Source organism: Triturus cristatus, chromosome 4_1 (assembly GCF_964204655.1).
Source record: "Triturus cristatus chromosome 4_1, aTriCri1.1, whole genome shotgun sequence".
Taxonomy (NCBI): domain Eukaryota; kingdom Metazoa; phylum Chordata; class Amphibia; order Caudata; family Salamandridae; genus Triturus; species Triturus cristatus.
In genome coordinates this window covers 124,367,377-124,388,242 of record NC_140585.1, presented here as the reverse complement: position 1 = coordinate 124,388,242, position 20,866 = coordinate 124,367,377, and the positions used below count along the sequence as shown (strand labels likewise).

Sequence of the window (20,866 nt, the reverse complement as noted above, 5' to 3'; positions counted from 1 at the left end):
ACGCCGACCGGAGCCCCCCTCCTCGGGCTGGCCGGAAGTGACGCGCAATGCGTGTCACTTCCTGGCCCTGGTGTGAGGGGGAGGCTATTTAGCCTTCCCCCACCCTCCTGGCGACCTCTTTGTGGCCCACCTCGCCATTTCCCTCCCTATTGCTTACCCGGCGTAGGCGTTGGGTGGGGGGGGTGGGTTTGAGCGTTGTAATGTTTTCTTTTTCGTTGCAGGCGGAGTTACAGGGCGATCTGGAAGCAGGCCAGTACAAAGGGTACCACTGCGCAGCACCATAGGGGGTGCCTGAGCCAAAACCGAGGAGCCTCAGGGGAGGGTCCCGGAAGTCGTGTCGGCGCCCCGCTAGTCCTGCGGGCGGTTGTGGGCCTGAACAACCGGGGGCTTGCTAAGCGACGCTCCGCCCCGAGAGGGGGGGCGTGAGTAGAAGTTACCAACGGCACATGATCGTAGAAAGAATCACCTGGATGGCAGCAACGGCGGGAATCGCTCCCGCGCTGCCCGGCTCATCAGGCGGGCAGGCAACCCAATTGGTTGCCTGCCCTTGGATCGTCCGTAAGATAACCCACCCATTACATATTCTGGAATTATGTAATAAACCTGCAGCATTGTTACCCAACACCAACTGTCTTGTGTGTGTCATTTGGGTAACCTACTATGGGGGAGGGGGGACAGCGGGGTGCCCCTGGGGGTACTATGCCCTTCGCTTTTCAGCCTGTTGCTGCTTCTTTTATTTGTTATTATTTCTTTAGGAGCACTTTTCATGAGCTCTGCTCATGCCGAGCTGCTGTATGCCGCCTTCCAGACAGCAATGCTAGCCCCCCCCTTGTTTTTACAACGGCCACTTGCTGACTACCGTTCGTTGGGTTAATTTTTTTCATGGCTTGAAAAGGTAGTATTTAGGTTTTTTTTAGGTGGCGTTTAAATAATAATTGAGCTTGAAAATGGATTTATACTTCGTTCTGATTGCAATTCTTGGTGTGCTTCAAAAGGCATTCATAAGCTCCGATCCAGTGCGCATTCAGCAGTCTCCCCAGGGCACAATTAGACATAGGCTTCAGTGCTTCCTGATTGTTCAAGCACTCAGTAGTCCCCCCCGGGGCCAATGCCGGCATCCACTTCTGTGCCTACAGTGACGTATGACTGCAAAAAGGACCGGGGCAGAGGCGATGGAAAGTATGTTCTTTCTTGGGAGATTAAGGGGGGAGTGGGGGGCAAGGCGACACCAGACCACTTTATTGTGTGTGAAAAAGGCTGCTTTATTGAAACAGGTGCATATCACAAATTAAACTCCTTGGCCACTGCCTTACAAAACTAACACCTCGCTATACAATAACTTCCTAACCCCTTGTGTCTTCCCCCCACCCCTACGATCCCCACATCATTTCCCCCATCCCCCAAAATACAACATAACATTCCATAACCAACATATAACCCAATCCTACACCATGTAGCCTTTCCCAACTCCCAAACTCCCCTGACCGTAACCCCTACCTGCCTTCTGTGCAACTGTAACTATCCAACCTTTAATCTAAACTTATCCAACCTGGATACCCTTTACCTGTCCCTGGACCCAAATTACCAAACCTATAACAACAAACTCTAGCCAATCCCGGCCAACTGTCAACCACCCCGCTTGCACCTGTTCCAGCGACAATACATCAGACTGCCCCTATGTGCCTGTTCCAACAAATGCTGCCCACCATGTCTCCCAATTGCAATCCAGAACCCCGCGAACTAAAAAACCCCCCCAACCCCTAACCTTAGGGTGGGTGGGAGGGAAAAACTTTTACGCTAGCGCTCCCAGCCACCAGGTCACCAAGCCTAAAATGGTGGCTGGGCGGGCGCGCAGACTCCCTAAATACCCCTTGGGCTATTTCCCTGGATTTGGGCTACATTTGGGCTATTCCCAAATGTAGCCCAATTATTACAAAATGGCCGTTCGGCCACTCTCCCCCCCTCCCCCCTCCCAATCTGCCCGGGGGGCAGACCTCGCTGTGCTCGGCTGCCCCCCAGGCTCCCATTGGGAGATTAAGGGGGGAGTGGGGGGCAAGCTGACACCAGACCACTTTATTGTGTGTGAAAAAGGCTGCTTTATTGAAACAGGTGCATATCACAAATTAAACTCCTTGGCCACTGCCTTACAAAACTAACACCTCGCTATACAATAACTTCCTAACCCCTTGTGTCTTCCCCCCACCCCTACGATCCCCACATCATTTCCCCCATCCCCCAAAATACAACATAACATTCCATAACCAACATATAACCCAATCCTACACCATGTAGCCTTTCCCAACTCCCAAACTCCCCTGACCGTAACCCCTACCTGCCTTCTGTGCAACTGTAACTATCCAACCTTTAATCTAAACTTATCCAACCTGGATACCCTTTACCTGTCCCTGGACCCAAATTACCAAACCTATAACAACAAACTCTAGCCAATCCCGGCCAACTGTCAACCACCCCGCCACCCAGAAAAAAGGGGGAAGTGTCGGCGGCTACGCCTCTTCCTGCCTTTTTTTTGCCCCCCCCGCAGCCGCGCGTGAAAACTTAACGCCTGCAAACCCCCAACAGCCGTGCCAATACCTCTCGCAACTCCAAAAGATAGCGATCCATCCCCATCCGTGACAAGTGCACCCCATCGTCCCTGAACATTTCCTGCGCGTCATAGCGAATGTCCCTATGTGCCAAGCGGCCGATCCCCAAATGTCGGCAAAACCTCACCATCTCCGTGTTAAGCTTTCTCCGCGCCTTGTCCACGACCCCTCCAACTCCTTCGGGGGACAAATTCCGTCCACACAATAGAACAACCGGCCCATCTCTCCTTAATCAAAACCAAGTCCTTTTTCATTGCCCGCATCAGCGCCAAACCTGTCTCCCTAACCATGTTGTTCTCTCCCAAATGGAGCACCAACACATCTGGGCACCGACCTTCCCTCAAAATCCCGTTCAACACCGGTACCAACTCCTTCCAGCGCATACCTCCTCTACCCCTCCATCCCACAGAGAACAAATCGTTATTGAACCCCAAACGTTCCCCAAAATAGCTCTCCTGCGCCTGGATTTGCGCCCTCCTCACAAACGAATGCCCCACAATCCAAATGGACATTTCTCTGGCGAGGGGTCCTATGACCGAACCTGAAAAGAAAAACAAGAATGAAAACCAAGCAAAAACCCCCACTGAAACCTACTTCTTTCTGCTTTCCCTCCTTTTTTTTTTTTTAAAGTACCCCGCCCCCTGTCTCGCTGCGCACATAACGCCGATAGCAATTCGATGACCACCTCCCCAACTTCATGATGTCCCCACTGTCCCAACCCCTCGCATGCACCTCCGACGCTGCCCCAATTCAGAAAGAGTGCGTGCCAAAACCCTTCTCTTCGACCCCCAATCTCCTAAGTGCTTTACGCAGCACTGACAGCATTTGCGAAGCTTTAACGCCCCGCCCCTGCCTATGGGCAAAAACCAGTTCCCCCAGCCCTCCAGAGCATGATTTCCACCGCCGACCCCGCCGAAAAGGACAAACCGTCGGTGAGCGCCCTCTCTTCAGAGCAACCCATTTGCCCCGACCTTTTTGGTCTGTTTTCGCCTTCCGAAGCCAAATACTCACTACCTGCTCCCCGAAGGAGACCTCACCCCAAGTCAGACCCCGCTCCCCTTTTGACCCCAGCAATTCCAACACCCGAAAGGCCCCGAAAAACATCCAAGACATGAGCGTGGCGAACAGCGCGGCCTCCCCTACATCCCAGCACACCTCGGGCAGGACCCCCAGCACCCTGTCTAACAGCTCCCAAGACAGTGGTTTCCTCACCCGGGCCCGTCTCCCACATTCCCGCGCCCAGCCTACCAAAATCCGAGCCCCCAGCTCCCCCGCGGATGGCGCATAGCCCCACAACAACTTCCCGACGAACGCAACCCCTGCCAACTTGCCAACTATCGTCACCTTCGTCAGCCCTTTTTCCACCAGGTCCAGTATGAATTGCACGACATCCTCCCGTCTCTCCACCCCGGAAGCCCGCCACCTCACCCCAGAACGGACAAACTCTTCCCACGCCGCCCGATATGCAAGCCTCGTCGACTGCGCTAAAGAGCCTAGAACCAATTGTAGCATCCTGTGTTGCCTACTTCCCATAGTTGGTTCGGCATTCTGGTCGGGTTCACGTCCGCGTCCTTGGCGAGCCCACGGAATCTCCCCCACTGTGAACGAGGCAAGGCATCCGCAATGTCATTGTCCACTCCTGGCACATGCACCGCGCGAAACGCAATATCATGTCTCAAACACCCCAGCACAAAGACCCTCAACAGCTTGAGCACCTGCGCGTCCCGCGCCGACTGCCTGTTAACCACCTGCACCACTGCCATGTTGTCGATCCTGAACGTGACCTTCTTGTGGGCTAACAAAACCCCCCACAGCGTGACCGCCACCACTAAGGGGAAGAATTCCAAGAACACAATGCTCCTTCCACCCTCCAACCATTCAGCGGGCCAGGGCTCTGCACACCACCTCCCCTGCCAATACAGTCCAAACCCCTTGCTCCCCGCTGCATCTGAGAAAATCTGCACGTCCCACACCATGTCCACCTCTCTCATCAAAGGCACCCTGTTAAACTGGTGCAGGAAAAACTGCCACATCCTCAAGTCCTCCCTCACCCCGGCCGACAGCCGCACATGATGGTGTGGAGGCCTCTGCCCCTCCAACGCTCTCCCCAGTCGCCTACAGAAAGTCCGCCCTACTCTGACCACCCTACAGGCAAAATTGAGATGTCCTAGCAACACTTGGATGTCTCTGACCGTCACCTTCTGTCGTGCCAACACACTTGTCAGCAGACCCAACATGTTTTGCTATTTATCCGCCGGGAGGCGTGCCTCCATCAGGACGGAATCCAGTTCAATACCTAGAAAAGCCAATGCCGTACTGGGACCCTGTGTTTTCTCCGGGGCCAGTGGCACACCCATGTCCCCCATGATCTCCTGGGAACTGTCCAGCACCTTCTGGCAGTCCGCGGAGTCTGAGGTGCCGACAAAAAAGAAGTCATCCAAGTAATGCGTCACGCCTTGGTGACCCGTCCGTTCCGTAAACAACCATTGTAGGAACGTGCTGAAACATTCAAAAAGTGCGCAAGACATTGAGCAGCCCATCGGCAATGCTTTGTCCACATACCAGTGACCGCCGAATTGTATGCCCAACAAATCCCAGTCATCTGGATGAACTGGCAGCAGCCGGAAAGCCGACTTTATGTCGCACTTTGCCATCTGCGCTGTTGCGCCCGCGGTCACCACCAGTGACATAGCCACGTCAACAGATGAGTAAGAGACAGTGGCCGCACTTTCAGCAATAAAGTCATTGACCGACCCACCTTCTGGCCACGACAAATGCTGTATCAGGCGAAACTGACCCACCTCTTTCTTGGGCACCACTCCAATGGGTGACACAATCAAATTAGGCAACGGCCAATCCTGAAAGGGTCCCGCCATGCGGCCCTCCTGTACCTCCTTGTCCAGTTTTGCTTGTACCACCTGTGGGTGTTCCCGTGCCGATCTCAAATTGTCCGCCCACCTCTGTACCCTCGGACCCTCGTTCCCCAACCTGAACCCGTCCAGAAACCCCAAACGCAGCTGCTCCGCCGCCTCCCTGTCCGGATAACCCCCGAGAGCCCCTACCAACGTCTCCACTCTAACCGGAGTATGAGCCCTTTGGCCCAGGCCCCTTAGCCCCCATTCCCCCCGCCTGCTGTGACTGCTGCTGGGCCCCAGCCTTAGGGGCTCCGGACTGCCACTGCTGACTGTTGTGCGCCTGACCTTGAGCCCCCCAACACTTGACCAACGGATGTCGCTTGCCGCAGCCCGAGCATTTGCGCCTAAACTTGCAATAATCCCTTGTGCATAGTCCTTTGTTATAGTCCCAGCAAGCACCCTTGTCTCCTGTCGTCCCCTTGCCGGCTCCACCCACCCCCCCTCGGGTGGGACCCCCTCAAAAGGGCTGATACACGAGCGGCAGCCCGATGGCCGTAAAAATAGTCTTCCCCGACCCAGCAAGTCCCATGGTATGCTGCCACAGATCCGTGTCCAGCTCTCCCCACTTCGCTTCCATATCCCATGCCATGCGCGCCCGGAATTCCTCATCATACTGAGCCCAGGCATATCCACCCCCTGTAATCTGCGCTTTCCGAATGACGTCCATGTATTTAAACATGGCCACTGACCTCTCCGGAAACTTCTCACAGTACACACTGGCATAGATAAGAAAAGCCGCTGTCCAGTTCTCTATTGTCAGAGGTACCTTAGGCCTCTTTGCCAGCTTGAATTCCTCCTCCTTAGAGCCCTCCTTCGCCCTGACCTCCCTGTGCAAGAGTTTGAGCATCTCCACATACTCCCCTTTCCAAATCCTTTCCTTTGTTGCCAACATCAAGTGCGCCCCCAAGGGCTTGGTTACCCCCATATACGGTAACCGTTTGATCTTCAATTCCTTACTCTCCAATTTGGTCTCCCCTGCCTTTGAGTCACCTGTCACTTTCTCGTCCGTCACCTCCTTATTGGTCTTACCTCTTTCCCCCTTGTCCGTGCCTTCCGTGCCCACTGCCACATCCACCACGTACGCACCCTTGCGCAACCTTTCCCCTACCCCCCTCCTCCCCAGTCCCCCCCCACTCCTCTTGAAACCATCACTGGGCGCCCGAGCAAATGTTTATTACCTGGCGCCAGTGTCTCTGTCCGTCGCTCCTCCCGGTGTCCTGTCCTGGGGGCCGAGCTGCTTTCCCACCTCGATGTCCGACCCGTGGGCTGCGCCTGGCGTCGTGACACCTGCAAGAAACTAGCCACAACATTACTCGGCCCCCGTCCCTACCGTCCCCCACATCAAGCAACTCCCCTTCCTCCATACTGTCTTCCTCATAGTCCAATTCCTCCTGCCCTGCATCCCCAGCGCTTCCCGCTGGTGGTGCCACCTGCTTCAGCGGTAAAACAACATTCTCCCCTACGGTGCTCCTCTGTCGATGCCCCCCGGGGCGCTGTGACCCCGTGGGTGTTGGGGCTGGCGAGCCCGTCACGGGCCTACTTGTGCCAGCCGTGCCGGGATCCCTCGCTGGTACCGGGCACGCCGCCCAAGGCTCCACCCTCCCTTCTCCTTGGTGCCGTCGGGTCACTCCCAGCCCTACCAAGACCGGCACCCCGTGACGTTCCCGCTGTCGCTCCACCGCCTGAAAAGAAAAGAAAAGGAATGGTCTGGTGTGCTGGGCCTACCTCCTTTCCTACTACCATCCCATCCTCGCTTACCGGCCCTCCACGCCCCCGCGACCCACGCTTTCCCCACCGCGCTCAAATCCACGACGTCCTCCTCCCCACCGTCTCCGTCTTCTCCGTCACTCCACTCCCACTCCCCGAACCCCCCCACCCCTTGCCCGCTCGCCCCAACCCCGTCTGCGCTCCCCTCCCAACACCCCTCCCCCTACCCTCCGTCACCCCCCCGCCCCCCGTGCCGCCCCACCCTGGCGCAGCTCCCCCCACCCCTGTGCCGCATTCTGCTGCCCCTGCCGCCCCCACAAACCCTCCGCCCAGGACTCAAATATGTCCAGGCCGTCCCAGTCTTTCTCACTACCCTCCGACTCAAACAGCACCGGGGATTCCTCCCCTGCCGCCCCCCTTCCTTTACCTCCCTCCCCCTGGCCCCCCTGCCTCCACCGGGCACCGCCAACCCCTCGACCCCGTCTCCCCGCACCGATCCACCCGCACTGCGTCCCTCTCCGCCCCTCCCCTTCGATTCCCTGGACGCCCCCTGCCCATTCGCGGTCGTCTCCCCGCTGGGGCCCGCGCCCCTTCCACTCGCATGGCCCCCCGCTGCCGTCTGCCCACTCTGGGTATCCCGCCTCGATCCCCGCTCCAACACGCCCGCCCCCGCTTCCTGTGGCCCCTGGCCGCCGCCCCCGTCGCCTCCCTTCCGTCCCCAGACAGCGAGGCAGCGCGTCTCCGCCCCGCGCTGCCCCGAGATATCTCCACGGCAAAAACGCCCAACCCGGGCTCTTCCCCGTGCTCCTCGTCCCCCCCTGCCGCTCCGCCCGCCCCAGGGCTCCCCGCGCCCCTCCCCAATCGGATGCCCGGCCCACCCAGGAGTGTCCCCGCGCTCCCGCCGTCACCTTGACTACGGCCACTCCCCTGCCTGAGGAGCGGCCCACATAAGATTTAGGCCTCGGCAGGGAGGCACCTGACACTCTCCCCCGCCGAGGCGCTCTTCCACGCCCACTCGCCGCCTCCCCTCCCGCCGCGCCCTCCCCCGCCGACACCGCCGTTCCAGGGGCAGCGCTCCTTGCATACGCGCCGCCCCTGCCACTCACTGCTCCATCACCCGACCTCCCTGGGGGCGAACACGCCGCGACGGCGGCCGCCACCCCCGCGGGTGTGCGCCTCACGGGGCGCCTCGTCCAATTTGCGTCCTGGACCAGGAGATCCATCCTCCCTGCCTCGCTCAACAAACGGATGGCCTCCAATACCCGGTAATCGCCGCCTGCCATCACTTCAGGTACGCTATTCCCTTTCCACGAAAATAAAGGCCTACACCTATGGAAACAAAAACTAGCTAGCGCTCCCAGCCACCAGGTCACCAAGCCTAAAATGGTGGCTGGGCGGGCGCACAGACTCCCTAAATACCCCTTGGGCTATTTCCCTCGATTTGGGCTACATTTGGGCTATCCCCAAATGTAGCCCAATTATTACAAAATGGCCGTTCGGCCACTCCCCCCCTCCCCCCTCCCAATCTGCCCGGGGGGCAGACCTCGCTGTACTCGGCTTCCCCCCAGGCTCCCATTGTGTTTCATTTTAACTCAAATGCATTGGAGTTGAGCTGGGTAGACTAGTTACCACATTTATTAATGGTGCCATCATGCAGCTTTATAACTAATACCAACATTTTATCTTTCTTATACTTCCATTTGGATTGAAAGCCGGTACTTGTTGTGAACACTTGTCCCTTCCAATAAGTCCCTCTCCAGTTGTTTGCAGGCCTCTCCCGGATCACTGATGACTCTGCTGCCCCTTCGCCCATGGATTATTTACTACACACACAAGGACATCAATTAATGGCCAGTCAGAGCCTCCTGTCCAGTGATCAATGCTGGCACGGTGGGACTCAAAAGTGGGGTGTGTGAAAAAGGCGTGTGCGTGGAGGAGTTGCAGACAGTAAATGGATCACTTGGGGAAGGGAGTCGAGCTATTGGCGGCATTAATTCAAGGCACAAGCAGCTTAAAGCGCTGCACATCTCCATTCAGGAACTGCCCAGACTTGTATCACAATGTAAAAGCACAGTTACCTTCACGTTGAAATTGGCCTTATGGCTTTGGAGAGCCTTTTTTTGTTTTTTGGGGGGGAGGATAGGGTGAAATAAGCCCTGGGGCATTGGCTCGCTTTACATGAGTAGCAGACTGCATTGCGTAAAGTCAGACTGGTCAGGTTTGTTCATAGCCGCTGCTTATTCCTTTCTGTTGTGTCAGTCTGTTGCCCACTCTTACACTTGGATCTTCCCTTTCACCACTGATAAAAGGTTGTGATGGGTGAAGTTGGACGCCAGTGGTTTATGGAGGAAGAGTGCTCGGCATCTCATGGAACTAGAGAAAAAGGGTGAGTGGGATTTGGACTGGAAAAGTAGCTCCAAGCTCCACTAGCTCAGTCGACAATTAGTTGCGTTAGGTTGTGCTTGGAGGACTGCCCCTTTTGTTATCAGAAGACAGATATGCATGCTCTAATGCAGTGATACTCAAAGTACGGCCCGGGGGCCACTTGCTGCCCTCTTGATCCCCCCTGGTTAACAGCAGCACAAGCTTCTGCTTAGTTGCTGAACACTAATATTCAGAAACAAATGTTAAATAAACAGGCAAGCATTTATTATCTTTTTTTTAGACCTCCTTACACAATCCCTGAACCACCCAGACCCCCTACCACCACCCTGCTGGCATCAGTGCAGCCCCCGGTCACACCACAGACTGCTCTTTGTGGCCCTTGGGCAAATGTTTGTGAGTACCTATGCTCTAATGCCTGACTCTCTGTCGCAACACTTCATTATCTTAAGTTTGTGTGGCCTCTGAGCTCGGCGAACCTTCATATCTGATCTTTAGGTAATGGTCAGACTTCTGCTTAATTGCTGAGGCTGCTGCAGGATGAGATTTGTAGTCCGGCTGTTTCCATTGTGAAATCGGGCCTACAAATCCCATAATTCATCATTAAAAAAAAAATTAGGACACTTCCGGCTGTTATTTTGTATGCATATTTAAAGCATGCACATGCTTACAAAATGACACAGCCCACTGGCCACATCAGTTTGCCTTTTTTTTTAGTCCTTTTAAAAAAAATCTTTACTTCATGCTGTACAGGATGCACATCGATGCTGGACAGCTTGTTCTTATTATCTCTCTCTCTCCTGCCTCCTGATTTCTTTCTCCCCCTCTTGTCTCCCCCTCTGTTAGTACCTCTCACTCATCGTCGTTCTCCTCACCAATCTTTGTTGTCTCACTCACTTCCTTCACTCGTCGCGCCTGCCTCACCCTCACTTGCAGATTCTCTGCCCAGCTGCATTTGCTTATCCCTATTTAAGCATGTCCTTTCCTCTCCACTCACCCTTCCCATTTATTCCCAATGCCTTCCATTGCCCCCATATTACATCTCCTCACTAGCTCTCATTACGGGGGCCAACATTTCAAACTGGATGGAATTATGCTCTTACCCCCACCCTTTTCTACTTCTCTTGCTACCGACATCTTTCCATCCCTCATTCCTCTCTTCCAATCTCGCCTGCGGCTTTTCCCTCCCTTCCTCCCACCACTTTTCCCTCTGTTTGACACGCTCCCCTTTATCACTCATTCCATTGACATTCTTCCCACCTTCAATCCCTCCTCCCTCACCACCTTACCCCATTCATGTGCGTCTCTGTCGATGGGTGAGTGAGTGTCTGCGTAAACCCATCTGTGCGTGCATTGAAAGGCTTGTGTATCTGTCTATTGTTAAATGTCCAACTGCAACAACGGCGGGCCTCCAATGCCGCACCTCACACCAGTTCCAATAATTCATTTTGCCAGCCGTTAATTGGCGTCACTGTGTTCCAGATCAGAAAATATTCTATTAGATGGGGGTGCGCAGCTCAAAGAGTCCACTTAGGCAGATAATAGTCGAAAAATGGCTTTTATTCCAATTTTAATAGGTTCATCTGTTATAACATTGTCCTGGACAGTGTTATAACAGATGAACCTGTTAAAATTGGAATAAAAGCCACTTTTCTACTATTATCTGCCTAAGTGGACTCTTTGAGCTGCGCACCCCCATCTAATAGTGTATCTGTCTATTGTGTTTGCATTCAAAGAAAGGCATGTGCGTATATTCAGTGGTCGAAGTGGGGAAAAAAGTAGGGGAACTGTGGGCGGAGCATCAGGAGGCAGGAATAACCAGATGTTTGGGTCGGTTGGCTGAGTCAGAGATGTTGCTAAAAATAGCAAAACGTACCAATTTTTAGTATGTTTTGCATTTCACTGACCAGTTACAGCTTATAACGTTATTTAATATAACCAATGGATACATGCTTATTTGAGGTTTTATATATGAGTTATTGACATTAAAATACATTTGCAATGTGGGATACGTTTTCAATCACAGAATGTCCCAAATATGCTTATAAGTGGAACCAGACACCATTTGTCGCCGAGCCATGCAGTTTCTTTCATCAGCTCTTTGCCTCCCTTTTTCTAACCATTTCAGAACATAACATTTGGGTATAAATTCTATGACAGGAGGCCCCACATGTTGAGGAGCACAGTTGATGACATCATTCTGTGCCCCTCGGTCAATGAAAAATTGTAGTCCTACGTTATGCATGTGCTTCACGCAACACGTCATGCAGCCAGTATTAGATGCCTCCTGGTTTCCTGTTATTGTATCTAGAAATAGCACTAAAAAACGAATATATACACCTCAAACAACCCTGACCTTTTGGGTTTGCAGATGCTTTTAGCAGTATCAGATGAATTATATTAGTAGTTGTGTAATTACTACTCAAGTTAGTTAGCAATGAGAATTGCAAATGTATCAATTCTGAAATTATGAGACTCAAACAGTGGTAGAGTCAGAAATAGATTGTGGTCCTCGGATTATATCAATCAGTTATTTGCTCCCCTTCAGACTTTAGTCCTCTGCAGTCACTATTAGACAACTTCATCCTTTGTCTCTCCACAAGCACTGTAGGTGTCTAGAAATACCTCCCAACAGAGGCTACATGAGAGCACTTCAAACATGAATGGCAAAATATCCTAGTTTGCAAATGTTTTCTACAGAATTATAGCTCTGCCATATTTGCCACATAAAACATCATCGGCTGCATAATCTGATGGTTTTTACAAAAAAATTGTTTGTAGCTCAAACGGATCGAAACACATGACTTGTGTTGCTGTGAAGTAGAACGCCCTTTACAAAGGTTGGTCACCGTTCTCACTGCTGCACTTGTATGTTAAACTGGTATCAATGAGGCAAAAGCTTTCCAGAGACTGTTAGTATGTATAAAAAAGTCCAAATAATAAAGTATCAGAAAATGCACCACACATTACGCTGCAGCCTTTCTCTACTGCATAATTTAGTCAACACTGCAACATAATTTTGCCCTGCATTGCTGCATAATTACAGTGGCCCAAAAGCAGGCAGGACATGTTAAAAGTGCTTGTGCATGAAGCAGAGAGACTGTGACGTTTGTTTTAGGGGCATATATACAGGAATGGTGGCGCAGGGCAGCACAGAAAGTTATTTTGCTGTGCTGCCCTGTGTCACAGGGAAAGAGCAGGAATGCACTACACATTAAATCCGGTGCATTTCTGTCTTTTCCCCCTGCGCTGGCACCGTTTCATCAGCCTAGCACCAATGTAGGCACCCTGTTGCATGTAGAATTTTTGTTGTGCAGGAAGGGGCACCAATGGCCAATGGAGGAACCAAAGTGTGATATTGACTGGCATCAAGGGTCCTGTGACTTCAGTGACAAAGTCTCTGTTGATCTAGGGTGTGTTGCTTCGTAGGCCTGCCCAAAAGACTGGAGGGGAACTTCAGTATGGATTGTGGTGGACAGGGCTTCAAGGTTAACCCACACTGGCTAATGGTAGGTGGTAATGTGGAGAAGTGTGGCTCAATGGTTAGAACAGGCAGACCTTGATGCAGAGCTCTTGCCAGGGACCAGGGTTCGATTCCTGCCTTGGTGGGTCTTGGGCTCATAAATTCCTCTGACCGGATATTCTTGCCTCAGTGCCTTTCTAATCATGGGTCCCACGCCGCAACTCTGGGCAATAGCTTAGTCTCCACAACGGCCCCCACAGCGTGGGATGCCTGGTTTCACCATGGGGGTGCCCAGGAATGGACACTTCACAAGGAAAACCAGGAAGGGTTCCCTTGCGGTATTCGTACAAGCGCTGGGAAACCCACTGTGGGTAGCTGTGCGCTATACAAAAACATTTACATTTACATAGGGTCCACCTGCTGGTGCTAAGAGACCAGGGCTTCTATGGTCTAGAGAGGCCTTCTAAGGTCTAATAGAGGAATATGCTCCATCAGCAGAGTGGTCTGGTCATGAAGCCTGATCCTGGTTCCTCAGTTCCAAAATCCATAGTGCCACATTTTCTCTCCGAACACCTTTCTGTCCCACTGAGAGGAACTTGTACTGCCTTCAGCTACAACCCAATTGTGCCCCGTAAACACCTGGAAGTGACTCAATTCATATTATGCACTGACTGAAAAAAAGCAACAACATCATGGAAAAAGGAAACACTAATGCAAGATTATATAACGCATGGGACATATAAGCAGGAATTACATGGTTACCTTAACCCTTTTACACTCATTGTTCAGAAATCAATGAGTGTTTTTTGCCTCAAACACTGAGGACATGAATACAGGGCTCCTCCTGTACACAGGTGTGCCTTTGTTGCACTTGTGGACAGCAAGGAAGGGGTAAAGCAAGGCTCAGAAGATAAAGGGACGGGAAACATCCATTACAACACAGTCATTACAACAACCTACCTTTACAATGCAACTGTTACAACGCAACTGCCTTTACACTGCATGCCATTACAATGCATGCCATTACAACTCATGTCACTACAACGCATGCCATTACAATGCATGCCATTACAACACATCCCATTACAACGCATGCCATTACAACATATTATAAGGTAAGTAATGGAGATTGATTTAGTATTAGGATGGGTAGGGGATTTTGGGTACATGGGAATAGAAATTGGTACCCCTACACTATCCAACACTTAGTAATTTTTACCTCTACACTATCCAACACTTACCCTACTGTTGCACTCACTGGAGTGGGAATAGTAATTTTCACCCCTACACTATCCAACACTTACCCTATTGTTGCCCGAAAAGTATTATGTGTTGCAATTGTATGCGTTGTAATGGAATGAGTTGTAATGGTGGTTTTAAAAAATGAGTTGTAATGGCATGCGTTGTAAATCATGCAATGTAATGGTAGTTGTGATGTAAAGACTGCGTTGAAAAAGCATGTGTTGTAATTGCATGCGTTGGAACATCATATATTCAAAGGGACTCTTTAGGAGAATCTGATCTCACTCACGGAAACCCACAAGGCTTACTCCACATTCATGTCAGCCAACTAGCGGCACAAACATAGACATTATGGGGCTCATTTATGAGCCCCTGCGTCACTTTTGCGCCACCGGTGCATCACTTTTTGGGACGCACCAGTGGCGTAAAACATGCGCCATGATGCGCCATATTTACAAAGTGACGCATCTACCTAGATGCGTCACTTTGTAAACCCCTGCGCTATATTATACCTGCGTCAGGTATAATGTATGCAGGGTGGGCGTTCCCACGTAAGTAAGCATCGTAGAAGTAACGCAGTGAAATCTACGAGATTTCAATGCGCCACTTCTAGGGTGCAAATGCGTCAATATCTTGCGCCTGCCTCACAGCAGGCGTAAGACTGACGCAGGCCCTTTCACATGGGGCTTGCCCAATGTGAAAGGATACATTGCTGGAGTTGCGTCACTTTTGTGACACACTCCAGCAATGCATCACTTTTGCGCCTACAGATACGTCAGAAATACTGACGTATCTGTGACTCCTTGCGACATGATGCGTCATACTGTAAATATGACGCATCATTGGAGTCGCAGGGAGGGCGCAGTGAAAAGTGACGCATCACTGTTTTCACGCAGTGATGCGTCACTTTTCATAAATGAGGCCCTATGTATTCAAGTGTCCTGCAAAGGATACCTTTTGAACTGTCTGGCTTGGTTAACTCTCCTACACGACAAAAATCTTGAGAGTGCTCTTGAGGCTAAAAGACAGCATTATATTTTCATCCAGGAAGTAAAGGATACATCCAACTTTATTTGTTTTGGTGATTTAATAGTGTGTTAGTAATGCTGTAAAGCATCACAAAAAAAAAATCACAAACCTATGAGGTTCCAAAAGCAAGACCAATTAGCTTTGCCAATGCTTGTTTAGATATCTCATTTGCCAACTGGGGCACTTTTAATGTAGTGCCAGACAGGGCCAAACTGGGAACCCAAAGCAGCCCTGGCAGATTTTGTCCATCCGCTGTACGGTGTCTTGCAAGCAAACGCAAGAAAAGTTTGGAAAAAATTACATAAATTTTGCATTCTACAACACATTTTATTATATATTTAATTGTAATTGTGCTTAGAGCACGGTAAATGATGACCTTACAGTGCACCAGGATACAACAATCATGTTGGGGCTCTTGAATGTTTCCGTCACATCACCCTCCAACATTGCCCCTGATCACGCCATAATCCCTCTCACATTTATTTCATTTGTGGGTACGCATACCAGTGCACGAATGCAGCCTTAAGTCCTGGGCCTCGCACAGTGCCGTAGACATTTTCTACTCCTGATAACAAGATGCAGATTGGTGTCTATGTCAGAATGCATTGAGCAAGTCAACATGCAGTGTATGGTGATAGTATTGTATTAACCTTATATTGGGTAAACTCATTCGTGGAGAAATCCACTGGATGAGTCTGGAGACTTATGACATTTTGGAACTTTGATGATTACTTCTTACTGGCTGGGACACAATTACAATCGGCGCAAAGGTTCAAAGTGATTTGCCGTTGAAAGGCAGCCCTGAGGAAGTCGAGAGTAACTGTCCCAGATGACGAAACACGTGTTGTCTGGACAACTAAATAAGAAAATAAAGACCAAAGAAAATCCATCTAGAATTGTGTTTCATTTCATCATATGATTGCAATAGGCTGTTTATTGATTTCAGTGTGTGCTCAGGCAGCGTGTTGATAGGGACTTGGATCACTTTACATCACGCATACATTCAGAGACAATGAATCATACATGTGTAAATCAGTGTTTAGAAAATGTTATTCAATACAACAGGGACTACAATGTGTAGAATTCACATGCCTTCAATTCTGGTAGGCATTTTTAAAGATCTGGAGAAGCAGAAAGCCATGATTCAAAACATAACACAGTGGTTGAATGTACTAGTAAGAATGTATTTCTTCCCAAACAACCCCATTTTAGCATTATTAGGATAATGAAAGACTGTGGAAAAAAATATAACTTCCATACACGAATCATGCAGTTTGCATGCAGCTCTTTTATAGCAGGTCATAGCTAAAGGAGCAATATTTATTACGATTGTGAGTTTTGCACTGCAAGTAACCTATGGAAAGCAGTAACCCACTGAGCTATGCACATTAAATACAGTTCTGTGATCTGTATGGTACACGATCTTTGCAGAAGGCATATTAACCCTCGGCACTACAGTACATGAGTCAAAACTTGCAATAGACAACACTCTACTCTCTCTCCAACAGGAAGATAAACCACCAGAGACATCAATCTTCACTCTTTTATTGTTGCATGCAAACTGTTGTGTTTACAAGGAACTCTGCAGTGATTTATGCGTTTTTGAGAGTGAGTTATTGTGCTGGACACTCATGCTGGAAAATAAGCTTTATTCGATGTCACATAGTGAATCAGAAAAGCTACACAATATAATAATATCAAGATTACAATTCAGTTAAAAAGAATAAAAATACAGACCGAGAACAACCATAAGTAACAACCTGTGTCCCTATCATGATTAATAAGATATCTACAGCTGCCTCCCACAGTTAATCACAGCCAATGAAAACCAAGACAATACAGCGTAAATATACAAATTCGGGAGCGATTGCAAATACATAAAAGCTGGTCAACATTGTACAAAACCTAAGTGTAATAACAAAGGTTTAATTAAGTATTTTCTCATGCCAGAATTGTATTTACAGAAAAAAACAATATGTATGGCACTCTGTATGGCAATGTCGTCACATGGAAATTTAACAATGTCAAACGACCAGTTATTAATAGTGGAAAAGCTGATTAGATGATGCAAAATATCCAGCCGAAACCGGGTCAGCACAAATCTATCACGCTGATTATACACATTAACTAAGTAAAATTGCATATTGGGGCCAGTCAGAATCATCTGGCTCCTCAAAACTGAAAATTTTGTAATTTCTGCTGATAACCTTGCTTCCTCAAGTAGTGTTAGTCATTTCAATTTAGGTATTTTCTTTGGATAGTAATCAAGAGCTCAGGATGATCAAAAAACTCAGGATGGCCAATATCCGCTAGAAAAGTATCTACATATTTGAGCCGGGGGATTTTAAGTGCAGACGTTGCTCTATGACAGTCTTCAATAATAGACCGATTGAGCATAGTATGATCGCAGGACAAGATTTTATGCCAGAGTAAAACTGGCTGGATCTTGATCACGTCTGCTAGATAAGGAACTCCTAGTTCAGAGTGACAGACAAAGGTTGAACTGCTTTTTGGAAGAGCAAGGAGATTCCTTAGGAATGCGTTTTCTGCCAGTTGGAGTGTATCAGCATTCACATATCCCCAAAGCTTGGACCCGTATGTGGTGGAAGGTCTACATTTGGCCTTATAAAAAGACATCAGCTCCCTCGGTTGTTTAGTGCCCAATTTTCAGCAGGACCAAAATAGTTTTAAAAAATTGGAGCCTCCTTGAATTAAGTGCAGACATCCACTTTCCTGCTTGAATAAATGAAATTCCTAAATATGAGAATGTGGATGTAAACAGAATTATTGAGCCCTCAATAACAATATCACAACAGAGTGTAACCCTTCTCCCAATTTTCATTGCAAACGTTTTACTAATATTGATTTTTAACCCATGGTTCTGCATGAACTGTGCAAATTTATCAACTAAATGCTGGAGGCCTAGTGGTGTGCGAGCCATTAACACAGCATCATGGGCGTAAAAAAGTGCCGGAATAGAACGATCACCAACTTGAAGTGTCTGTACACCTATATACTAATGTACTACCTACGCTGTTGAGGTAAAGATTAAACAAAAAAGGGACAAGTACGCAGCCTTGGCATATGCCTTTTTCTATTTTGAATGGTTGGGTACAGTTGCTGTTAAGGCCGTAGCATACTCTAACCTGGCCTAAAGCATACAGGTATCTAAGAAAATTCACTATAGTTCAATCTACGCCCCTATTATCCCTGATTGACCATAATTGATCATGCACCACAAACTCAAAGGCAGAAGTTAACCCCTTCTATGCTCATGATGGAGCGGTTCCGTCATGAGCCACGATGGGCGTGTACTCATGACGGAACCACTCCGTCATGGCACCCACCCATGGGGGAAGCGCTGGCGCTCCCCCCATTGGCAGCCCATCGAGCACCCACAAAGGGGGATGGCAGAGAAAGAGTTTCCGCTGCCACCTCCGACCACCCCATGCAATTCCATGATGTCAGCGCGCACAGCGCGTGCCGATGTCATCAGGAAGTGCTGGACCATTTGTTTCCAGCGCGTCCAGGAGGAGCGGGTAAGTTTGTGTGCACCGGTGGCCCGGGGTGGGGGGAATTCATAATGTATTGAGGCATCGGGGGATAGGCAAGAGTATTTCCTCTCCCCTGATGTCTCAATACAGGTCATTCCTGCAGCACGATTTCTCACAGCATTGCGATCGTGCTGCAGGAATGCCCCCACTAGGCACCAGGAATTTTTTTTTAGTAAAAGGAAGTGACTCCATGGGCAAGTGTTGCTTCCTTAACGGGCCACTTATTTTTTTGACTTTTCTGCCATTCCCCCCGTTCCAGATCGCCTGGGTTTTTTGGCGTTTCTGGCCCGGGGGAGGGCAGGGCAGAAAAGCCAGGGGATGTTTTACACTTCAGGTTGGCCTGTTTAGTACTTGAATAGGAGTGATATCACTGTATGTTAACCTAGACTCAGGCCCTACCTAATCTTGGAGATACATTTCTCATGAATGAGTAACCAAGGGAGATACAATTTTTAGGAGTTAGTGCATGTCTAATGCAAGATTAATCACCATATTATGAGAGCCAATGCAATAATCCACGGAAAAATACTTCTATTCGCCCAATGTGGGGCTCGAACCTACAACCCTGAGATTAGGAGTCTCATGCTCTACCGACTGAGCTAGCCGGGCTCCCACTTCAATATGGTATGCAGACTCATCCTTTTTTATAAAGGAAAACCGTTTCTGGATATTCCTCTGCTCTTGTTTTGCAAGGAACTTCACTTTTATACATCCTTCAGTGGAAAGAATGTCAAGTAAAATAAGACGAAATGAAAATGGAAGGTGTGAAATTTTCATTTTGAGATTGCATAAGAAATCAAATTCCTCTCACGTGCTATAGAATACCTAAACACTTTTGATTAAACCACTTTAGTTGTTATAATGACACCAAATTTGAAAGCCATCTGTGATTTTTCTGTTCTTACTCTGCAACAACCAAGGCAATTACAAGTTAAAAAGTAAAATGTATGCAAATTTTAGAATGGAGAATGCGGGTATCGATCCCGCTACCTCTCGCATGCTAAGCGAGCGCTCTACCATTTGAGCTAATTACCCTGCATGCTCACTTAGCATCACATTTCAAAAGTAACGTTACTGCTGTCCACACTTTATTTCAAGTCTAATTGCCCATAACATGAGTGTTCAGTTCACTCCTAACTGATACCTTAACTACACCTAGGGGATGTTTTACACTTCAGGTTGGCCTGTTTAGTACTTGAATAGGAGTGATATCACTGTATGTTAACCTAGACTCAGGCCCTACCTAATCTTGGAGATACATTTCTCATGAATGAGTAACCAAGGGAGATACAATTTTTAGGAGTTAGTGCATGTCTAATGCAAGATTAATCACCATATTATGCGAGCCAATGCAATAATCCAGCAAAAAATACTCGTTTTGGCACAACTAGGGCTCGAACCCACGACCATGAGATTAAGAGTCTTATGCTCTACCGACTGAGCTAGCCGGGCTCCCACTTCAATATGGTATGCAGACTCATCATTTTTTATTAAGGAAAACCGTTTCTGGAAATTCCTCTGCTCTTGTTTGCAAGGAACTTCACTTTTATACATCCTTCAGAGGAAAGAATGTCAAGTAAAATAAGACGAAATGAAAAAGGAAGTTGGGAAATTTTCATTTTGAGATTGCATAAGAAATCAAATTCCTCTCACGTGCTATAGAATACCTAAACACTTTTGATTAAACCACTTTAGTTGTTATAATGACACCAAATTTGAAAGCCATCTGTGATTTTTCTGTTCTTACTCTGCAACAACCATGGCAATTACAAGTTAAAATGTAAAATTTATGCAAATTTTGGAATGGAGAACGCGGTCATCGATCCCGCTACCTCTCGCATGCTAAGCGAGCGCCCTACCATTTGAGCTAATTCCCCTGCGTGCTCACTCAGCATCACATTTCAAAAGTAACGTTACTGCTGTCCACACTTTATTTCAAGTCTAATTGCCCATAACATGAGTGTTCAGTTC

General features: G+C 49.0%; 1 non-coding gene across 1 annotated transcript; it reads right to left on the bottom strand.

Moving 5' to 3' along the window:
* Positions 1 to 19,431: 19,431 nt before the first annotated feature.
* On the bottom strand, positions 19,432 to 19,504 carry TRNAR-CCU (transfer RNA arginine (anticodon CCU)). Its single transcript has one exon. It is a non-coding gene; the product is annotated as a tRNA-Arg (tRNA).
* Positions 19,505 to 20,866: the final 1,362 nt, after the last annotated feature.